The 16,036-nt window shown below is 52.4% G+C and overlaps 1 protein-coding gene across 2 annotated transcripts in view; it reads right to left on the reverse strand.

Moving 5' to 3' along the window:
- Positions 1–16,036, reverse strand: part of LOC138644922 (glucose-1-phosphate adenylyltransferase-like) — a 150,787-nt gene that overhangs the window by 133,788 nt on the left and 963 nt on the right. The window lies entirely within an intron of this gene.

Raw genomic sequence — 16,036 nt, forward strand, 5'->3', positions numbered from 1 at the left:
GTGGAGTTTGGACTCAGGCCCTCGGGGGAATATCAGTGTGCGCAGATGAGGCACGCATTTGGAGCTCAAAACAGGGGCGAATGTATTAGAATCCAAGGAGATATAGTCTTGGAATATGTGTGTGGTGAAGGGACTACGAAGGGGGTTATTTCCACCCTATATAAAGATTTACTGCATACATACCTTTTGGGATTCCCGATAAATGTGAGAGCTAAGTGGGAGAGGGAGCTGGGCCCAATGGAGAATGAAACCTGGGAGTTGGTGCTGGAGTGGGTTCCACGGCTGTCACTAAGTGAACCGTATAGGCTGTCACAGCTCTATATAAAATACACAGAGTTTACAAATCTCCGGAAGTATTGTATAATGCAGGTTTGCGTGCTGATTCTGAGTGCCCGAGGTGTAAGACTATAAGGCTGCGTCACACTAGCAGTATTTGGTCAGTATTTTACATCAGTATTTGTAAGCCAAAAACAGGCGTGGGTGATAGAAACATATGTACCACTTCTGCATTTATTATAAATTTCCTCTAATTGTTCCACTCCTGGTTTTGGCTACAAATACTGATGTAAAAAAATGACCAAATACTGCTAGTGTGACGGCAGCCTAAATGCTGGAATATTTCATATGATGTGGACGTGTCCGAGACTGGCTGCTTTTTGGTTGGTGGTTTTGAGTCATGTGGAAGGAGCGTATAGATGCACGGTACCAAGGGATCCAATGCTGTGCTTACTGGGGTATGTAGATGAGATTGGAGTAGATAACACCCGGAAGACAGCAATTGCCAGATTGTTGTATATGGCCCGAAAGGTGATAGCACGAAACTGGGTTAAGGAGGAACCGCCCACAAGAAGAGAATTCCTTCAATATGTGAAGCAGGGTCTGACATTGGAAAAAGGGATTTATAAGAAACGAGGGAAAATAGAAATGTTTGATAAACTGTGGTCTTCGTGGCTTGAAATGGGATAGAGGGCAGGTAAAGGGGATGGACAGTCAAGGGCCTGACTCTGTGAGAGCTAAACATGGCGTATGCAGACCTAAATGGGATAAAATCCATTACACATCATTGATGGAGGTGTTACTAAAAGGTGAGCTGTCTTATTGGGGTGGGGAGGGATGTTGGAATGTTGGGGTTTCAAAACTGGGAAAATTTTGTACTGAAAACAAGATTATAATATGTAAAATACAATGTTATTCTTAATAAAAATCTATTTGAATTAAAAAAAAAGTGAGCAGCAACAGATTTTTCACTTCTTCCTCTGAGTGAAGTTGACCAATCATAAGCAACAAAAAGGAGAAAATGGAGTTAGAGTCCATGAATAAATATTTATTGTTTTACAAAAACAACAACCATAGCCAAAAACATACAAAAATCATAATTCGAGTAAACATTACATATAAAAAAGAAGGAGGGTGAATGGTAGCAAAAGATGGAAACAAGACACCGTATGGGTAATCCTGATGCCCAGTTATTAACTCCTAAAGTGCATAGTGCAGTAAAGTCAAAGGGTCAGGGACCAGGTAATGTGAGGCTCCCCTACAGATCTATAAGGCTGGTTAAATTTAAGTATATCCAGCCCTGCGAGCAGGCTAAATGACCCCAGGTCAGGTCAGTACTCAAGAAGCCAAATAAAGGGAACCGCCATAAATGAATCCATATTGATCTTTACCCAGGTGAGCGGCGACCAGGATACCCCACACGGTGGCCCCAACGCGCGTTTCGCGTCAGCTTAGTCAGGGGGCAGGATCTCTTTATTCCTTACAGGGATACAAATGTATTGCAGTATATAGCTAAAAGTAACAATATGGTAGTCGTGGGGGCCTTCAGCAGACCGCTGGTTGCAATGACAAATCAGTGTCATGCAGGGTTGGAGGTACCTGGAATGATGCCCTCAACGCAAGATATTGACAGCATCATTTAAGGGGTTAACAACAGCAATCTGAGCCTAGCTCCAATCACTGCTGTTAGAGGCAGACGCTGGCCGAGTAACACACCTGGCATTTGCCGGGAATGTTGCGGGCTCAGCTTCTGGGAAAATACCACAAAAATAGAATCAGACTTACCGGTAATTCGGTTTCTAGGAACCTTCCACAACAGCATAGGAGGTTGTATTCACATCTTAATGGGGGACAGGAAGCACAAGAGGTTAAAAGCTCCTCCCACCTCCAACTCTCCAGTGACTTAAAACACCATAGCACTGCTTACCTTTAAGCTCCCCAGAATACTCCAAGGAATATAGGGAGGGAATTAGTGCTGTCGTGGAAGGTTCCTAGGAACCGAATTACTGGTAAATCTGATTCTATTTTCTCTAGTCACCTTCCACGACAGCATAGGAGGAATACAAACTAATACAGAACCTGATGGATGTACAAACAGGTTCTGATCAATTCTCCAAGGACTGGTTTGTTCTAGGTAGATAAAAGATGGTATATTGAACATCAAGGGTATGGAATTCTTCCTCTTCTGGATTGCTTGGATACTTGCAGAAGGAGGGAAGGGCGATCTCTTGAGACCGGTGAAAATCAGACATAAAATTAGGGAGGAAGGATGGATCAAGATGAAGGGAGTCATCCCTTATTATTAGATAAGGCTCTCTTACTGAAAGAGCCTGTAATTCTCCTACACGCCTTGCCGTGGTGTTGGCGACAAGGAAGGCAGCTTTGTAGGCCAGAAATTGAGGAGTGCAGAAAGATGGGTTCAAATGGAGGTCGTGTAAGCCCTTTGAGGACTATATTTAGGTCCCAAGGAGGGACAACAGTCTGCCTTCTGGGATGTGATCTGAGGGCTGAAGATATGAATTTCTTAATCCAACAGTGGTTGACCAAATCTTGATCGAAGATAGAGCTTAGGGCAGAAACCTGAACCATCAGAGTACTAGGTTTAAGGCCAATGTCTAGCCCTTTTTGAAAGAAGTACAACACCTGTGGAATATTAGGATGGAATGGATCAGGTAGATTTGGGAGACAGAAGGATGAAAACTTCTTCCACACCTTATTATATATAGCATTCATAACAGGCTTCCTAGATCTCTGTAGGGTAGCAATTACCGTGTCCGAAAGCCCTCTAGCTCTCAGCACCTGGGCCTCAGTAACCAGGCGGCTAGATTCAATTTTTGGGGTTCGGGATGAAGAAGGGTTCCTTGAACAAGAAGGTCGGCCTCCCCCGGTAGGTGAGCTGGGCCATCTGTATGCAGATCTACGATGAGGTTAAACCAACTTCTCTTTGGCCACACTGTAGCCACCAGGATGGTTGGGTCCCGATCTTCCGAAGAGTCCTTGCCAACATCGGGATTGGCAGAAAGGTGTAGGCAACCGAAAACTAAATTTTTGAGCAAAGTCATCAACTGCCCTGGCGTTGTCCCTGGGATTCAGGGGAAAAAAGTCCTCAACCTGGGTCTTTTGACCTGAAGCAAGTAAGTCGATTTTGGGTAGGCCCCATCAGTTTACCAACATCCTGAAGACCTTCTTGTTCAGGCTCCATTCCCCTGGCTGTATGTCCTGACAGCTCAGGTAATCCGCCTGGCAATTGGAGGATCCCTTCAGATGGGAATAGGTATTTTTCAGCCCAGGAAAATAGTCGACCTGAAATGCCCTTTAAGCTGTTGAACCTCGAGCTCCCCTGATGTTTGAGGTGCGCTACTGTCAGAATAAATTCGGACATGACATCCGGACACTAGGTCGGTTGCGGCCAGGAGAGCCTCCTCCACTGCTTTCAGGTCCCTGAAGTTGGAGGATTTGCTGCTTGTTCTCTGATCCCAGAGACCCTATGGCACCCCAGCCTCGTTTGCTGGCATCGGATGTCACAGTATCTAGGGGGATTGAGACCAATTCACCCCTCTGCAAAGGTTTCTGGGGCTCAACCACCATGCTAGAGAAGCTCTTACATGTTCTGGAGTGTGTACCCTCTTGTTCAGAGAACTGGGACTTCCATTCCACATTTTGAGGATGTGGGCTTGGAGAACTCTGGAGTGGGCCTGCGTCCAGGACACAAACAATGCAGGCTGTCATGGAGCCTAGTACTGACATGGCTTTCCGAAGAGTAGGGGATCCGCGTTTCCTGAAATCTGTGACCTTGGTCATCAAAGTCCTGCGATGGTCTTCCGGAAGAAACGACATCTGCTTCCCAGAATCTAACAGAACCCCCAGAAACTTCCTTATTTTGGAGGGCTGAAGAGGGAATTTTTTCAGATTGGGCTGCCATCCCAGTGATCGCAGGATGTCAAAAGTTTTGACACGTGGCTCCTGAGAATCTGAGCAGGGGAACCTACAACTATCAAATCGTCCAGATAAGGAACTATGCAGACTCCTTGTTTCCGGGTATATAAAACGGCTTCTGCCATTATTTTGGAAAAAACTCTCGGCGCCGAAGAGATGCCAAAGGAGAGCACATTGAACTGGAAAGTGCTTCACCTGCTGATTTTGCTGTACCGCAAATCTCAGGTACTTCCTGTGTCGTGGATGGATTGGAACATGGAAGTAGGCTTCCTTGAGATCTATGGTCGCCATGAAAAAGTCTGGGCCTCTCAGGGGTATGGCCGATTTTACCGATTCCATCTTGAATCTGCGATAGATGTGCTGATTGAGATTTTTTAGGTTTATAATTATTTGAGCCTCCCTTGAAGGTTTCTTTCCTAAGAAAAGACGGGAATAGTGGCCTGTTCCCCATTGTTCCGGAGGTACTGGGGAGATAGCGTTTGACCTTAGGAGATCCCGGAGGCCTGACATTAGAATTAGTTGGACTCCCGGACATGGAAGGGAGGTGACCCTCAGACCCCGAGGAGGAGAGGACTCGAACTCCATCAGCAGGCCCTCCTTGATGATATTGAGGACCCACTGGGAGTCGGAAATGGCCCGCCAAAGGGGAAAAAAAAATAATTTGTGAGCATCCCTCCCACCGGGAAGGAGTCATTGCTTATCCTGCTGGGGAACCAGGATGTTTCTACCTTTCCCCTTTGCATAACTCCATCTTCCAGTTTTACCCTTTCCCCTTGTCTGAGGGGTCTGGGACTTTGGGGCGTGAAAAAACGCTTCTTGAGAGGCTTTTGCTCAGGAAGGGCTTTTTTCTTGTCAGTGGCCCTCTCTAAGATTTCATCCAGAGCAGGGCCAAAAACATATTCGCCCTTAAAAGGGATTGAGCACAATTTGACTTTTGAGGTGACATCCCCGCTCCACATTTTGAGCCACAGGGCTCTTCTGGCTGAGTTTGATTGAACTAGGGACCTGGAGGCAATCCCGATTGATTCCATAGATGCATCCGCCAGAAGCCCTGAAGCTCTTTGGAGCATAGGACGGGAATCCAGTAGTTCACCCCTTGAGGTACCCTTGGGTTATATGATTTTCCAGGTCGACAAGCCATCTGTAGAGAGCTCTGGCTACACAGGTGATATTCGATTTTAACGCAGAGGTGGACATCTCCCAGGATTTTCTCAGCAGACTCTCTATTTTCCTATCCATAGGATCCTTCAATTGTGAAGAATCCTCAAAGGGGAGTTTAGGTTTTTTAGCCACTCTGGCCACCTAAATGTCTACCTTAAAAAGCTCCCAAGCAGGGGAATCCAGGGGAAACCTGTGTTTCAACTCTGAGGGGGTGGAAAGGCGTTTTTCTGGAAGTTCCCATTCCTGAGCTACTAGGTCCAGAATGTTTTTATGAACTGGCAAACCCATACTTTTCCCTGCTTTCAGGTCCAAAACATTTCATCCTGAATGGACTATGAGACTGACTCCTCCTCCAACCCCATAGTAGCACAGACCGCGCTCACCAACGCTTCTACATATTCTGAAGAGAAAAAGTATTTTCTAGCCTCAAACTCTGGGGGTCGAAGATTCCTCTAATTTTTCAGAGGATGAGGGATAAGAGTGTTCAGACACGGAGTCAGATTCCACTATCTCAATCTTCCGTTTTTTTTTAGAGCCAGATGCCCATGGAAGGAATGGTGGTGGTGGATGAGGGGTAAAGGCGGCTACGGAGGACTGCATCTTCTGCTTGACCAGCGAACGGATCTCGATGAGAGAGGGCTGTTCCGCCCTGACTACTTTGTCTGTGCATGCCTGACAGAGCTTCTTCTCCCATAATGAAAGAATCTTCTTATTGCAGGTAGCCCATTTTGGGGGGGGGGGTTTGGCGGGGGTACTATGGGCAGACTTGTCTCCCTAGAAAACGAGGGAGAGAAGTGTAAGTAGGGGACCTTAACTACAAAGCCTCTAGCCTAGGACGCACCCCATATCCTACTTACTGGAGCAGGGGCAGCGCTGGGCTCTGCAGACGCAGGGCAGGAAGCACCATCCATACTGGGTATCAGTCTTACCTGGACGTTGTCTTCGAGCAGGTTTAAATAGATATAAACCCTGCCCCCAGCGCATTAGGAGTTTCCCCTTCTTCCTCCTGGGGTCAGGAGCAGGCTTGGGTTAAACTTTGCGTGCTCAGCACGCCGTTCAGCAGTTCCAGACCCGGAAGTGCCTGCGCTCCAACGTGGAACGCAAGGCCTGGAAGTGACACGCCTCTCAAAGCGATGTCACTTCCGGGATGCCGGACAGCGTGCAATAGGAGGAAGAAAGACCGGAGAGCTGCGAGAGGCCGCCAGTCGGGGATCACCGGCCCGCTTTACCCTCATGTGGGGACGCAGGTGGGCCAGGAAGGTCCTGAGGCCGACTAGAGACGGGAGCAGAACGGAGGAGGGACAAACCCACAACCACCACTGCCCGGTTTGAAAAAGAAGGTATGCTGCAGTCACCAGCCACAACAGCATACGATAACCTCTCCATGCCTAATGGGGGACAGGAAAAACACTGGAGAGTTGGAGATGGGAGGGGCTTTTAATCGCTTGTGCTTCCTGTCCCCCATTAGGGTGTGGAGACAACCTCTTATGAGGTCGTGGAAGGTGACTAGAGAAAATAATAATTAGTTCTAAAGGGGTACATATCCTTTAAAATGTTCTTAAATTTGTCACATTGTTTAATGAATAATTTAACGTCTAAACATTTATATTTGAAACAAAATAAAACGTACTACATCAACATTAATTTGTTTATTTTCGCAGCCAGTGGGCGCTGCCATCTTGATTTGTTGGCCTGAAATTGAGCACAGCATTTACATACAGTAAATACGGCATCTCTAAGGCTACCTTCACACTAGCGTCAGTACGGGCCTGTCGTTAGGCGTCGGGCCGACGTACGACGCACCGACGGACAGTGTGATTGATTAGCACAACGGGGGGCAACGGATGCAGTTTTACAATGCATCCGCTGTCCCATTGTAATGTCCGGGGAGGAGGGGGCGGAAATGGAGGACTCGACGCACAAAAAAAAAGTTACGTGTAACTTTTTTTGTGCCGACGGGGCGCCAAAACACGACGCATCCGTCGCACGACGGATGCGACGTGTGGCCATACGTCGCAATGCGTCGGTAATACAAGTGTATGGAGAGAAAAACGCATCCTGCAGGCACATTTGCAGGATGCGTTTTTTCACCAAAACGACGCATTGCGACGTCCGTCACACGATGCTAGTGTGACAGTAGCCTAAGCCACAGGTGATTTTGGTTGTGTCTGACCACATCTCCAAAACTATGGATGCCTCACGAGGGAACTGAGCATGCCCCTTGGGATGAGTAATTCACAGCTCTGGGGGGGGGAGCCAGGTACCATCTTATCGCAGCCTAGTACTGTGTGCGAAGCTAAAATGGCTGCTGGCGGAGAAGTATGTGACCAGACCATCAGCCTCCTCCGTGCCGCTTTCCTCACACACTGCCCAGCACTTATGACCATACAATGGCTGCTGGTGGAGGAGCTTGTGACCAGACCATCAGCCTCCACAATTCCATGTAAATGATCGGAGGACAAACTGCCACAGCACAGTCCTAAACAGATTTATTAAAATAAATAAAAAGTGGGCAACCCCTTTGTAAGGGAACAATGTTGAAAGGGGGGGGGGGGGGGGGGGTCTGGTTAGTCCCTTGGTTTGTGATTGAGTGTGGGATGCTGATGAGCCTGCTAAAGGCCCGTGTCCGCCATGTTTGTGCCTTAATGAAGGGAGTACTGCTGGCTTAATGCATCCAGGTAGATGCGGTCATCGTACATAGACATTCTCCCAGTGCATGTCCAGCCTGATTTTAAATATGGCTACTACACTGGATTTCTCATGATATCAAAGTTCTAAAAAAAAAAAAAAAAATTATATACAGTATATATTTATATATTTATTTTTTATATTTATTTAATAAGAGACAAGATTGAAAACAGCTGGAGCAGGATGTCCTGACCATACACACATATCCACACTGTTGTGTTAAAGCTGAGTTCTTTCACAGGGAGATTGGACACATTAAGTGAGATCCTATAACCTACAAGCTGCCATTAATGTTGGATCTCTACGAGGTCACAGTGACACGCTGAGCATGGCGACGTCTGCAGACAGCCGATAAACATGTCCCTGAGACATAGTGTGACACGTATGCCGCAGCTAGGCAGGGTGCTGGCCATAAATCTGTATTCTTACTTAATGTTCTCCTGCATCTGGCATTGGTTACTTTTTGTTTCTATTCCTCTAAGGCCATGTTCACACTATGCGTTTTTAACTGCGGAACTGCCGCGATTTTGCCGCTGTGGGTCCGCAGCTGTTTTCCATGCAGGGTACAGTATAATGTTACCCTATGGAAAACAGGAACCGCTGTGCCCACATTGCGGAAATGCACTAAAAAAGCCGCGCTGAATAGCTGCGGTAAAAAAGAAGTACCATGTCACTTCTTTGTGCGGAACTGCAGCGGTTCTGCACCCATAGACCTCCATTGTGAGGTCAAACCCGCAGTAAAACCCGCAGACGAAAAAAATATCTGCGGGTTTTCTGCGGTTTGTGGTGCAGAACCGCTGCAGCAGGAAGTGCGTGGGCGGAGTGTGGCTGCCCCCCGTGCCCCAATCCCACCCCCCCATGCTCCGATGCCCCCCCCCCCCCCCGTGCCCTCATCTCTCCCCCTTATACTTACCGGGCCTCCCGGTGTCCGTCCGGCCGTCTTGTCCCTGGGCGCTGCCATCTTCCAAAATGGCGGGCGCATGCGCAGTGCGCCCGCCGAATCTGCCGTCCGGCAGATTCGTTCCAGGGACATTTTGATCACTGTGATAACCTCACAGTGATCAAAATAAAAAAAAAGGTAAATGACCCCCCCCCCCAATTTATCACCCCCATAGGTAGTAACAATAATAAAATGAAGAATTTTTTTTTTTTTTCCCCCACTACAGTTAGAACTAGGGTTAGGGTTAGGGGTAGGGTATTTTCAGCCATTTTAACCCTAAAAAAAAACTTCCTAGAAAACACACAGACTCTGCAGAGAAAACTGCATAAAAAAACCGCACTAAAAACCGCATCAAAAAACGCACCAAAAAACGCACCTGCGTTTTCTGCCAAGAGCTGCGGTTTTTAGTGCAGAAAAAACAGCAGGGAAATCAGGAACGGGAGAACATGGCCTTAAGGTTCTAAAATATGGCCCTCTATCTCCGCTGTGTGTAGATCTAGTCTTTTAGCCAACTAGTCGTGGTCCTCAGGTAGAAGCCAACTGAATAATGGAGGCCCCATCATACTTGATAAATACTAGAATTCTATACAAGGATGATGGAGCCACATTTCCGAAATGGATAAGAGCAGGAATAAAAGACAAATAGCAGCAGAGTCAGGGGGCGATGCCATACAGGGCACACAACCGCCAGGATTCTGGTATGTGACAGGGGCGCAGGAAGCTGAGGGCAGCAGAGTCAGGGGGCGATGCCATACAGGGCACACAACCGCCAGGATTCTGGTATGTGACAGGGGCGCTGGAAGCAGAGGGCAGCAGAGCCAGGGGGCGATGCCATACAGGGCACACAATGGCCAGGATTCTGGTATGTGACAGGGGCGCTGGAAGCAGAGGGCAGCAGAGCCAGGGGGCGATGCCATACAGGGCACACAATGGCCAGGATTCTGGTATGTGACAGGGGCGCTGGAAGCAGAGGGCAGCAGAGCCAGGGGGCGATGCCATACAGGGCACACAATGGCCAGGATTCTGGTATGTGACAGGGGCGCTGGAAGCAGAGGGCAGCAGAGCCAGGGGGCGATGCCATACAGGGCACACAATGGCCAGGATTCTGGTATGTGACAGGGGCGCTGGAAGCAGAGGGCAGCAGAGCCAGGGGGCGATGCCATACAGGGCACACAATGGCCAGGATTCTGGTATGTGACAGGGGCGCTGGAAGCAGAGGGCAGCAGAGCCAGGGGGCGATGCCATACAGGGCACACAATGGCCAGGATTCTGGTATGTGACAGGGGCGCTGGAAGCCGAGGGCAGCAGAGTCAGGGGGCGATGCCATACAGGGCACACAATGGCCAGGATTCTGGTATGTGACAGGGGCGCAGGAAGCCGAGGGCAGCAGAGCCAGGGGGCGATGCCATACAGGGCACACAATGGCCAGGATTGTGGTATGTGACAGGGGCGCTGGAAGCCGAGGGCAGCAGTCAGGGGGCGATGCCATACAGGGCACATAATGGCCAGGATTGTGGTATGTGACCAGTGCGCTGGAAGCCGAGGGCAGCAGAGTGAGGGGGCGATGCCATACAGGGCACACAATGGCCAGGATTCTGGTATGTGACAGGGGCGCAGGAAGCCGAGGGCAGCAGAGTCAGGGGACGATGCCATACAGGGCACCCAATGGCCAGGATTCTGGTATGTGACAGGGGCGCAGGAAGCCGAGGGCAGCAGAGTCAGGGGGCGATGCCATACAGGGCACACAATGGCCAGGATTCTGGTATGTGACAGGGGCGCTGGAAGCAGAGGGCAGCAGAGTCAGGGGGCGATGCCATACAGGGCACATAATGGCCAGGATTCTGGTATGTGACCGGTGCGCAGGAAGCCGAGGGCAGCAGAGTCAGGGGGCGATGCCATACAGGGCACACAATGGCCAGGATTCTGGAATGTGACAGGTGCGCTGGAAGCTGAGGGCAGCAGAGTCAGGGGGCGATGCCATACAGGGCACACAATGGCCAGGATTCTGGTATATGACAGGTGTGCTGGAAGCCAAGGGCAGCAGAGTCAGGGGGCGATGCCATACAGGGCACACAATGGCCAGGATTCTGGAATGTGACAGGGGCGCTGGAAGCTGAGGGCAGCAGAGTCAGGGGGCGATGCCATACAGGGCACACAACGGCCAGGGTCCTGGTATGTGACAGGGGCGCTGGAAGCCGAGGGCAGCAGAGTCAGGGGGCGATGCCAATATCTAGGTGGTACCGCACTCCAACCCAACTTCACCGTTGGCACCCCTCCACGCCCGATTTGTGCTGGAGATGCGGCTTAGACTCAGGCTCCTATTTGCACATTTGGTGGTCATGCTCAATAATTGCCCCCTTCTGGCTAATGGTCTCGAACATAATCTCCATGGTATTAGATCAAAACATTCCCCTACTTCCCCAATCTACTCTACTCAACCAACCCCTATGGCCCGAGAACTCTACGGCCTCGAAACTAGCAAGCTACATAATAGCAGCCGGTAAATATCTAATCCCCACTTTCTGGAAATCTACTCTCACCCCTACCAAAAAACAGGTTCTAGATAAAATTGACCTTTTATACCATACCGCTGAGTTAGTTGCCAATACGCAAGAATCCCTCACCTCGTTTAGACGTACCTGGGAACCGTGGATTACTTTCCGCTCCAGTCCTGACTTCCTATCAACGAATTCGGATGATACCTGATCCACCTCAACCCACCTGAATCTATGTGCTGAGCTTCCTCATCATTCTTGACTCCATCTCCTAAGCTCACCTCTACCATCGGTTCCCCCCTCCTTCCTCCAAGGACTCCTTCCCGTCTCCTCTCCCTCCCGTTTCTTACTTCCCTGTCTCCACCCTTTTCACTATCCCTCTCAAAATTCAATGTACCCTTATAATTGTTGGACTTTTGTTATCGTTCTATTGGATGCTTCATGTTGTTTGAAACTTCCTTTGTTTCCTTTTCATTTCCTGTTCAATTGTGAATCTTTTTCTTCAATAAAAAGAAAGTTGAGAGAGAAAGAAAAAAAAAAAAAAAGGGGGCGATGCCATACAGGGCACACAATGGCCAGGGTCCTGGTATGTGACAGGGGCACTGGAAGCTGAGGGAAGTAGAGTCAGGGGGCGATGCCATACAGGGCACACAATGGCCAGGATTCTGGTATGTGACAGGGGCACTGGAAGCTGAGGGCAGCAGAGTCAGGGGGCGATGCCATACAGGGCACACAATGGCCAGGATTCTGGTATGTGACAGGCGCGCTGGAAGCTGAGGGCAGCAGAGTCAGGGGGCGATGCCATACAGGGCACACAATGGCCAGGATTCTGGTATGTGACCGATGCACTGGAAGCTGAGGGCAGCAGAGTCAGGGGGCGATGCCATACAGGGCTCATAATGGCCAGGATTCTGGTATGTGACAGGGGCGCTGGAAGCTGAGGGCAGCAGAGTCAGGGGGCGATGCCATACAGGGCACACAATGGCCAGGATTCTGGTATGTGACAGGCGCGCTGGAAGCTGAGGGCAGCAGAGTCAGGGGGCGATGCCATACAGGGCACACAATGGCCAGGATTCTGGTATGTGACAGGGGCGCAGGAAGCTGAGGGCAGCAGAGTCAGGGGGCGATGCCATACAGGGCACACAATGGCCAGGATTCTGGTATGTGACAGGGGCGCTGGAAGCAGAGGGCACCAGAGTCAGGGGGCGATGCCATACAGGGCACACAATGGCCAGGGTCCTGGTATGTGACCGATGCACTGGAAGCTGAGGGCAGCAGAGTCAGGGGGCGATGCCATACAGGGCACACAATGGCCAGGATTCTGGTATGTGACCGATGCACTGGAAGCTGAGGGCAGCAGAGTCAGGGGGCGATGCCATACAGGGCACACAATGGCCAGGATTCTGGTATGTGACAGGGGCGCAGGAAGCTGAGGGCAGCAGAGTCAGGGGGCGATGCCATACAGGGCACACAATGGCCAGGATTCTGGTATGTGACAGGCGCGCTGGAAGCGGAGGGCAGCAGAGTCAGGGGGCGATGCCATACAGGGCACACAATGGCCAGGATTCTGGTATGTGACAGGGGCGCAGGAAGCTGAGGGCAGCAGAGTCAGGGGGCGATGCCATACAGGGCACACAATGGCCAGGATTCTGGTATGTGACAGGGGCGCAGGAAGCTGAGGGCAGCAGAGTCAGGGGGCGATGCCATACAGGGCACCCAATGGCCAGGATTCTGGTATGTGACCGATGCACTGGAAGCTGAGGGCAGCACTTCTCCGCCATGGATGCCGCTGTACCTGCTGTTGTGCTCAGATTTTGCTCCACGTTTCACCCACTGGCTTGATTACTGTGAAACCCACGGAGCGGATCAGGACCCCCGACGCTGGTGGACGGTCGGTCGGTCGCATTCAGCCGTATTATTTGCAGAGTTTGGAGTTCACACAAACTCTGCATCATGTGAACTGAGGCCAGGTCCACATACCGCAGCCCAACCGTATGGCCACGTCTCCTGCCTGAGCGGCTACAGACAAACTGGCGGGGGAAAACCGCAACGTGTGGCATCTTCTGATCTGCTGTGCTCGGTCTGCTCTCCGGTCAGTTTCCCCCTGAGACATCACTGCAAAACCAGAGGGAAAAATCCAGATATGGAAAACCAGGGCGTGACCCACCACCATAGTAAAGATCATCTCCACAGGAGGGGCCCCCATAGAGGCAAAACAGGGGCCACAACACGTACAGATCTCCGACTGACGATCATCACCAACTTTCTTGCCGGTGTTGTCACCATTGAGCTGCACCCCAACATTTACCTCAGAAAAGTAAACCTGCTGAGTGTGCACAGGAGCAGGGTCACACCGGCCACTCACCTGCTGAGTGTGCACAGGACCCGGCTCACACCGGCCACTCACCTGCTGACTGTGCACAGGACCCGGCTCACTCCGGCCACTCACCTGCTGAGCGTGCACAGGACCCGGCTCACACCGGCCACTCACCTGCTGAGCGTGCACAGGACCCGGCTCACACCGGCCACTCACCTGCTGAGTGTGCACAGGACCCGGCTCACACCGGCCACTCACCTGCTGAGTGTGCACAGGACCCGGCTCACACCGGCCACTCACCTGCTGACTGTGCACAGGACCCGGCTCACTCCGGCCACTCACCTGCTGAGCGTGCACAGGACCCGGCTCACACCGGCCACTCACCTGCTGAGCGTGCACAGGACCCGGCTCACACCGGCCACTCACCTGCTGAGCGTGCACAGGACCCGGCTCACACCGGCCACTCACCTGCTGAGCGTGCACAGGACCCGGCTCACACCGGCCACTCACCTGCTGAGCGTGCACAGGACCCGGCTCACACCGGCCACTCACCTGCTGAGCGTGCACAGGACCCGGCTCACACCGGCCACTCACCTGCTGAGCGTGCACAGGACCCGGCTCACGCCGGCCACTCACCTGCTGACTGTGCACAGTACCCGGCTCACGCCGGCCACTCACCTGATGAGTGTGCACAGGACCCGGCTCACGCCTGCCACTCACCTGCTGAGTGTGCACAGGACCCGGCTCACACCGGCCACTCACCTGCTGAGTGTGCACAGGACCCGGCTCACACCGGCCACTCACCTGCTGAGTGTGCACAGGACCCGGCTCACACCGGCCACTCACCTGCTGAGTGTGCACAGGACCCGGCTCACACCGGCCACTCACCTGCTGAGTGTGCACAGGACCCGGCTCACACCGGCCACTCACCTGATGAGTGTGCACAGGACCCGGCTCACACCGGCCACTCACCTGCTGAGTGTGCACAGGACCCGGCTCACACCGGCCACTCACCTGCTGAGTGTGCACAGGACCCGGCTCACACCGGCCACTCACCTGCTGAGTGTGCACAGGACCCGGCTCACACCGGCCACTCACCTGATGAGTGTGCACAGGACCCGGCTCACACCTGCCACTCACCTGATGAGTGTGCACAGGACCCGGCTCACACCGGCCACTCACCTGCTGACTGTGCACAGGACCCGGCTCACACCGGCCACTCACCTGCTGAGTGTGCACAGGAGCAGGGTCACACCGGCCACTCACCTGATGAGTATGCACAGGACCCGGCTCACACCGGCCACTCACCTGCTGAGTGTGCACAGGAGCAGGGTCACACCGGCCACTCACCTGATGACTGTGCACAGGACCCGGCTCACACCGGCCACTGACCTGCTGAGTGTGCACAGGATCCAGCTCACACCGGCCACTCACCTGATGAGTGTGCACAGGACCCGGCTCACACCGGCCACTCACCTGCTGACTGTGCACAGGACCCGGCTCACACCGGCCACTCACCTGCTGAGTGTGCACAGGACCCGGCTCACACCGGCCACTCACCTGCTGAGTGTGCACAGGACCCAGCTCACACCGGCCACTCACCTGATGAGTGTGCACAGGACCCGGCTCACACCGGCCACTCACCTGCTGAGTGTGCACAGGACCCGGCTCACACCTGCCACTCACCTGCTGAGTGTGCACAGGACCCGACTCACACCGGCCACTCACCTGTTGAGTGTGCACAGGACCCGGCTCACACCGGCCACTCACCTGCTGAGTGTGCACAGGACCCGGCTCACACCGGCCACTCACCTGCTGAGTGTGCACAGGACCCGGCTCACACCGGCCACTCACCTGATGAGTGTGCACAGGACCCGGCTCACACCTGCCACTCACCTGCTGAGTGTGCACAGGACCCGGCTCACACCGGCCACTCACCTGATGACTGTGCACAGGACCCGGCTCACACCGGCCACTCACCTGATGACTGTGCACAGGACCCGGCTCACACCGGCCACTCACCTGCTGAGTGTGCACAGGACCCGGCTCACACCGGCCACTCACCTGCTGAGTGTGCACAGGACCCAGCTCACACCGGCCACTCACCTGATGAGTGTGCACAGGACCCGGCTCACACCGGCCACTCACCTGCTGAGTGTGCACAGGACCCGGCTCACACCGGCCACTCACCTGCTGAGTGTGCACAGGACCCAGCTCACACCG

Source organism: Ranitomeya imitator, chromosome 7 (assembly GCF_032444005.1).
Source record: "Ranitomeya imitator isolate aRanImi1 chromosome 7, aRanImi1.pri, whole genome shotgun sequence".
NCBI classification, from domain to species: domain Eukaryota; kingdom Metazoa; phylum Chordata; class Amphibia; order Anura; family Dendrobatidae; genus Ranitomeya; species Ranitomeya imitator.